Genomic DNA, 7,955 nt, shown 5'->3' on the forward strand with positions numbered 1-7,955 from the left:
GTTTATTTCTCACTTTATTAATTCTTCTGGACTTCCTTTCTTCTTTTATACCACTAAAAATTACTCTTTTTAAATTTGTTTGTTTTTACATTTGTGAGAGACTGGCAGCAGTGTCAGGTATTAGTTTTTGGACCTTCCCCACTAAACTGTGAGATCATAAATATTCTTAGTAGGGCCCTGGAAGATAATTAAATCAGCTTAAACTTGACTGCATGTTCATTAGACCTGGGCTCTTCGAAAACTGACATAGAGTTTTTATACTGTGGTGTCCTTGTTTTGTTTTTTATTTAATAACCTGGAAGTAACATTAATATTCACTCTACTAGCTTATTTGGAGGATTATAAAATATAATAGCTGTCAATATACTTTCAATATTGTTTTAAAGTCTACAAACATACATTTTGAGCATAGACTTTGCTTATGTGAGGATTTTTATCTCTGGAAAGAATAAATATAACATTCAAAGATGAGCAAATAATTTGTTTCTCAAGAGAAGCTTAGCTCACTACCTTCATCTACAAAAGTACATAATTCAGCAACAGCATCTCTGACAAATGGTTAAAATACTGGAGGGTCTTATGTTCCCAAAACACTGTTGCTCTCTTAGAGAACTTGACCTTTGCCCCATTACTAGTCCGTTCTATCAGGCATACTCATCTGAACATTGATTTGTACACCCCATTTCTTGCCAGCCTCCTGCAGTACAATTTAAAATGAAAGGCAATATAATATTCTTGTTGGGAATGGCTGCAGTTCAATAGAATAGAATGAGAACTCTCGTTAATGCAAACATGATTTAAGTCCCCCTGTCATCTGGAAAGGTCCAAGCATTCTTTCAGCTCTGTTGAGACAGTCCTTTCAAACAGTGGCTGCAGTTCTGTCACTTTCAGGCAACTATTTTTATCCCTTTGGTACCTTATTACACATAATGTTTTGTTTTTGTTTTTTAGAAAAAGCACCAGAATGTCAATACCCAGAAAATATCACAGCAATACCTAAGAATTGTCAGGACGATTTTCAGAAGCTATGAAAATAATAGCTTAAATTCAAGTTTAGGGGCATCTATTGAAACCTTTGCTGGAGCATCTGAATAGACCTGTCTTGTTGAAACAGAACTTCAGAAACTAAACCGACAAGCCACCATCCAAAATCTTCACGATCAGTCAGAAACTAAACATTTGTAACACTCCATTGTCACCTCTGGTTTGAAGTGACTATGACTATGAATAGAGACTAAGAGACAAAAACAACTGAGGAAAGCAACAGAAGAACTCACCATCTCAATGAGTGTTAGTGTACCTTCCTACATCAAAGTTTATTTCCAGCTCATGAAACAAGATAGGGAGATATCTGTAGATACCCATTTCTACCTTATTGCCTCAAGAGCCAATCTTCCTGAATGTTTTGTTTCTACCATCTCCCTCTGTGACTTGCAAGGTTTCTGACCTGGCCATCTGAGGATGGTGGAGGAATATGAGCTTTTAACTGCCTCATCTGCAAAATGACATCCATCCCTCACTTCTATTTACAATGCCCTGGCTAAGGCTTATCTTTCAGACCCATTCTAACAGCAAGGGCTGAACAGTGCAGATGAAAGTATTCATTGTCCATAAATATCCCTTTATAATTGTACAGCTGCATGATTTGGAGATCTACAGCATAAAATGGGTATCAAAATGAATGATGTATGGCCTGGCGAGATAACTTAGTGATTAAGAGCACTTGTTGCTCTTTGAGAGAACTTGGGTTTGATTTTCCTCACCCACGTGGCAGCTCACAATCATCTGAAGTTACCAGGGACCTGATGTCCTCTTGGAGATTGCATAGGTACCAGTCACACATGTTGGGCACAGACAGACATGCAAGCAAACCACCTACATACATAAAACAATTTTTAATTTAAAAAAGAAAGGCTGTATATGGCACCAAGAGTACAAAATGAAAAGACTTGGACAAAAGCTGCAGAATTCAGTGTATTGTCAAGAAACCAGTCAACTGCATAGTATATCCTGATAGTCTTAAATTATTATTAAAATTAAACCTTTCAGGACTTTAAAAATATCAAGCTACAGCTCTGTTCTATAAACTCTAGAATTATGAAGCTATTCCTTGGATATCTCCCTGTACACTCTAAATCTTCCATAAATGACTCCTTAATGATTATGATAAGGTACACTGAAGAGAGAAGGAAATGATGTCATTTATCTGAAGCCCTGCTTTGCTGCTCAATGTTTGCCTGATGCCCTAATGCCATGTTCTAATGCACAAGTACATTGCCTTCACAGAGCTTTATATACTTTTTAATTAACTTTTATCTAGAATTCTCCTCAATGTCTAGTCACAAAGGGTAATGATCCCAGCTAGCATGTCTCTTAAAAGCCTATTATGCCATAATATTAACAAGGGCTGTTTTAAAGAAAATTTCTATTTCTCTTTCTTCTTAGCCAAGGCTGTTCACTGGACAACAACGTTATGGTTTAAGATGGTGGCTCAGAGGAATACATTTTTGCTTCAGAAGACAAATAGACAGAAATTTTCTAAGAAGCATAAGCATAAGGGGTAAAACTCCTTACCCTAGTGTCTGAATCCAGGCATCACTCCTGAATTATGTCCTTTCTGATTCTCACACTCTTGGATATGCTTGTCTGTGTAATTGTTCTCACCTTCCTTCAGAGAGGATGGCTTGATGTTGGCCAACTACACATGAAACAATCACTTCATTAGCTCAATATGCATCATTCATCCATTGTCATATTGTCATACCTTTGTGGGTAACCAACATAATGAAAGCAAGCTTGGGGACCTCCTATTTTACAGCACAAGACAAGAAAAGAAACACAGAGCGAGAGAGAGAGAGAGAAAAAAAGGGCAGTGGAGAAGAGAGAAAGATGATTTTGGATGATGACATGGATGATGATAATAAAAGGAAAGGAAACCAGGTAACATAATGGTGAATGAACAGGAACCTGGAACAAAACTCACATTGGAATCAGACAAGACATCCAGAGCAGGAAGAAGAAAGAGCCTGCAGGGATGATGGAGTTGCAAACCAAGCCCACAGTGTCAGAAATGAGTGGACTTGGGCTGCAGGACAGCCAGGATTTTAAAGAATTCCTTCCTTTTCCCATGCCAAGTCCAAATGTACTCCTTTTTCTGATCCCCATTTCACTTACTGAAATCCTCTGTGGAATGGATATAAATTTCATTAAATGTAATCACAGAGCATCTCCCTATTTTCTGAATCAACGTCTCTATGGTCCTAAACAGAATACCTGCCTTGAGCTGCGGTCAAGCTTCTGTGACCTCACTTATCTGTCTTGGCCAGTGGCTAGTGATAAATTATAATTGAAACAACTGCCTGTTTTTTACCTTCCACCATCAGGCATACAATGTCCCCTTGACTGATTAAGTCCCTGGGGAAAATAATTTCTGTGTTACTTGTGACTGCTGACTGATGACACTGAAGCATCATTTCTGTTTCAGCCCTTATACAAGGAGGGCTCTCCGTTTCTGTGGCTCCTCAGCCCTGTATGCTTCCCCTATCTCAAGAGATGGAGTTACTTCAGTGGTAAATATTGCTATAGTCCAGAAGAAACCCAGAGAAGATGAGGCCAGTGATCGAGGGAGAAAGGACAGTCCACCAGCTAAATAAGCAATGAGCTTGCTGATGAAAGATAAATTCTCTTGTTTGTATTCAACAACCACATTTTATCCATCCATTTTGAGGTATTCTTGTGACACATTCTAAAGGTAAATGCAATGATAGAAAACAAAAAGACATCACAGATGGATGCCACTTGTATTTGACTGGGTAGAAGTAACTCCACTTCTGGTTATAGGGTGTAGTTACATAAATAGAGTTTCTATTGGTGTGATAAAACACAGTGACCATAAGCAACTTGGGAAGGAAGGGGTTTATTTCATCCTATAATTTATAGTCCATCCTCCAAAGAAATCAGAGCAGAAACCTAGAGTCAGGAACTAGGGCAAAAATGTTGGGGAGAGTTGCTACCTGGTTTGCACCTCATGACACAACTCACTTTCCACCCACTACAGGCCCATCTCCCATCCACAGTCTGCTGGTTCCCCCTGAAATCATCAGTCAAAAACATTTACCACTTTCTTGACCACAGACCAAAATGGTTCTTGTGTTTTTTCCTTTGAGGGTCTCTCTTCTAAAAGGACTCTAGCTCTTTTATGTAAAACTAGCCAGCACTTCCTCTTTTTTTCAAAGAAGGGACCCTCTTCAAGATTCTTATGTAGAAGCAAAGGGCTTAAATCTAGGGAAAAGATTTTCCTTTTGTCAGTCAAAAATAGGATTTTGTTTCCTTCAATGTTTTAAGGACAAAGAACTTGAAAAAGTTCAGTGTGTGACCTGATTTATCAATGAACTGGGTATTCAGATATTGATTTCTTCAGTCAACATCTTTCTGGGCAGCCCTGTGCATGGACTTCAGCTTTGCTGTTTTTAGGCTCTTCATTGTAAGAGTAAGACAATTTGACAAACCTATGGTCATTTTTCCCCCTTACACACCGTAACTTCTTTTCAGTAGAAAATATTCTGGTTAGCCTAAATAAAAAAGCAAAACTTTTGTTGTTATTGTTTCATTTTGTTTTGGTTTTGCTTTTATTTATTCTTCTCTTATATATTATCATATTCTGACCAGTTTGCCCGCCCTCTACTCTTTCTGATACCTCAGCCGCACCCTCCTCTTCCCCCCCTCATCAACCCTCTCCCCTAGATCCATTCCTCCTCCATTTCCCTTAAGAATAGATCAGGCTTCTCAGTATTATCAACCAAATACAGCATACCAAATTATAGTAAGACTATGTACAAACTCTCATATCAAGGCTGGACAAGGTAACCCAGTAAAATGGTCCCAAGAGCAAGCACATGAATTAGAGATTTCCCCCCATTCACACTGTTACAAGACCTAGAAGAACACCAAGGTACATAACCATAACATTTATGCAGAGGACTTAGCTCAGACCCATACAGGCTCCATGATTGCCACTTTATTCTCTGTGAACTTCTATAAGCCCTACTCAGTTGATTCTGTAGGCCATGCCCTCTTGGTGTCCTTGACCACTCTTGCTTCTACAATCCTTCCTGCCTCCTCTTCTATGGGGTTCTTCTAGTTCCATCTAAAGTTTGGCCATGAGTCTCTGCATCTGCTCCCATCAATTGGGGAACGAAGCCTCTCTGATAACAATTGGGCTAGGCACCAATCCCATGAATATGGCAGAATAGCATTAGAAATTATTTCATTGACTTTTTTTTCCAGTCATGTTTGGTTCTATCCTGGGTGTCTGGGCTATCCAGACTCTGGTTCCTGGCTATATAGGCAATGTCGTTTGTGGACTCTCCCCATCATGAAAAAGACTTCAGACCTCAAATTGGATCAATCATTAATTGTCAAAACCTTTGAATCACTCAAATAAAGCCCCCTTTCTCTCCTTCTGTGTATGTGTGTTGTAGTTTTTTTTTAAAGGAATACTTTGACAGTACTGTTATAACAGAATCATACAGCTAAAAATATATGTTCTAATTTTTCAATTTATCTATCTCTTAATTGCCAATTTGAAAGTCTTTTGTTACTCATTTGCCTAGTCTGTCATGCTGTGTGTCTTCCATTCATAAGTGAGGTGTGTGTATTCATGTGGAGGCCAGAAATCAACCTTAGGTGTCATTCTTCAGGAGGCATCAACCGTTATTTATTTATTTTAGTTTTTTGAGACCAAGTGTCTTATTGAATTGAAGCTTGACGAAGAGGCTGACTAGCTGGCTTTCTGGCTGGCTGGCTGGCTGGCTGGCTTGCTGCTTAGATCCAGGGACTCACCTATTACTGCATCCTGAGCAGTGGGATTAGAAATCTGTGCCACTATAGTCGTCTTTTTATAAGGAGTACTTTGAAATCATTGCTATAACAGTATTATAAAGGCAAAAAAAAGAAAAAGAAAAATAGGAATTGGTACACTTTTTCATGTATCTCTTCATTTTACTTGTCAAAATAAAGTTAGTCACATGTGGATTTATTATGTATGTAAATGTGAGGGCATGCATGTGAGGGTGAAACTGTAGGGGTTAGCACAACCTCAGGAGGTGCCTCCTCTATTTTTGTTTGACACAAAGTCCTTCATTGGCTCACTGATTAGGCTATGCAAGCTGGCCAGTAGGTCCAGTGAGCTCCTGGAATTCACTGGTCTCCATCTCCTCCAGCCTGGAATGACAAGACATACTGTCACACTAGGTTTTTCAATGAACTTATGTCTTCCTGATTGTGTGACATTTTCATCCAAATTTCTCCCTGTGCCTGAGATGGCAGTAACTAAAATAGGCTCTGATCATTTTCCTGTCTAACATATGAAGACATGGACTGTCAAAATTCAGAGGCTTCCAATCCGTGCTGAAATTCATCTTTATTGACCTCAAACAGTATGGTTTAGTTTAGTTTCCACTATTCTTGTACCTAAGCAACATATCAAACTAGAATTCACCAGATTCCCTAGCAATGGGGCACAGTCCTAAATTATTCTAGGTAATCTAATATTCAGCCCAAACTAAGACCCTCTCTCTCTGAATATTATAATCTAAGGGGCGTGGCTTTAGTATTAAATATATAGTAGTGTAGAAATGAGGGCTCTGTGTGTGTGTGTGTGTTTTACATAAATTATTTTTGGCATATGAAAAGATTATTATATAGAAAAATAACAAACATTCATGGGATAAAATTTGGCATATATTACAGTGTTTGTAAATTGGTTAATGATGGTGGAAGCAGAGAAAAAGAAAATGGAAAAGCCTTATAATGAAAGTCACATTGCTTCCGGTCCGCCATCATTGGTGGAGCTGCAGCCACGATGCAGATTTTTGTGAAGACCCTTACGGGGAAGACCATCACGCTCGAGGTTGAACCCTCAGACACTATAGAAAATGTAAAGGCCAAGATCCAGGAGGAAGGAATTCCTCCTGATCAGCAGAGGTTGATCTTTGCTGGTAAGCAGCTGGAAGACGGCCGTACTTTGTCTGACTACAACATTCAAAAGGAGTCTACCCTTCATCTTGTGTTGAGACTTCATGGTGGTGGTAAGAAAAGGAAGAAGAAGGCTTACACCACTCCCAAGAAGAATAAGCATAAGAGGAAGAAGGTTAAGTTGTCTGTGCTGAAATATTATAAGGTGGATGAAAATGGCAAAATCAGCCGACTTCGTCGAGAGTGTCCTTCTGATAATGTGGTGCTGGAGTTTTCATGGGTAGCCACTTTGACAGGCATTACCATGGCAAGTGTTGTCTGACTTACTGTTTCAACAAACCAGAAGACAAGTAGTTGTGTATGAGTTAATAAAAAGAAGGAACTGATGAAAAAAAAAAAAGAAAGTCACATTGCACCTTGGATGAATATTAAATGTCAGATTACCTCAAAGTTGGATATCTTCAGTCTCCAGAAAAAAAAAGTAGCCAGTTTAAAAAAAAAAAAACTACAGCAAATTATACAGAATAAGTTGTAGAAGAAAAGAAACAACCAAACCAAATGAAAGCTAAACTAAAACAACAACAGCAAAATGTTTATCTCTCATTCTAAGGTTGTGGTTTATAAGGAAAGTCCTAATTCAAAAATAACAGGACAGAACCTAAACTGTGTTTGTTTCCTAGTATGTGCTGAGAGAGTAAGCTCCTATAATGCTCTGAGAAGGATTTACACACAGACACAGACACAGACACAGACACAGACACAGACACACACACACACACACACACACACACAGACACACAGACACACACACAGACACACACAGACACAGACACACACACACATACAGACATAGACACAGACACACACACACAGACACACACACAGAGAGAGAGAGAGAAAGAGAGACAGAGACAGAGACAGAGAGACAGAGACATAGACACAGACAGACACACAGACACAGACACACACACACAGAGAGA

At 38.9% G+C, this 7,955-nt stretch overlaps 1 pseudogene; it reads left to right on the plus strand.

The window, feature by feature from the left end:
* The first annotated feature begins 6,844 nt into the window (after positions 1-6,844).
* LOC114612118 lies at positions 6,845-7,329 on the plus strand (annotated as a pseudogene).
* The last annotated feature ends 626 nt before the right edge of the window (positions 7,330-7,955 follow it).

Source organism: Grammomys surdaster, unplaced genomic scaffold, assembly GCF_004785775.1.
Source record: "Grammomys surdaster isolate TR1022 unplaced genomic scaffold, NIH_TR_1.0 129, whole genome shotgun sequence".
Taxonomy (NCBI): domain Eukaryota; kingdom Metazoa; phylum Chordata; class Mammalia; order Rodentia; family Muridae; genus Grammomys; species Grammomys surdaster.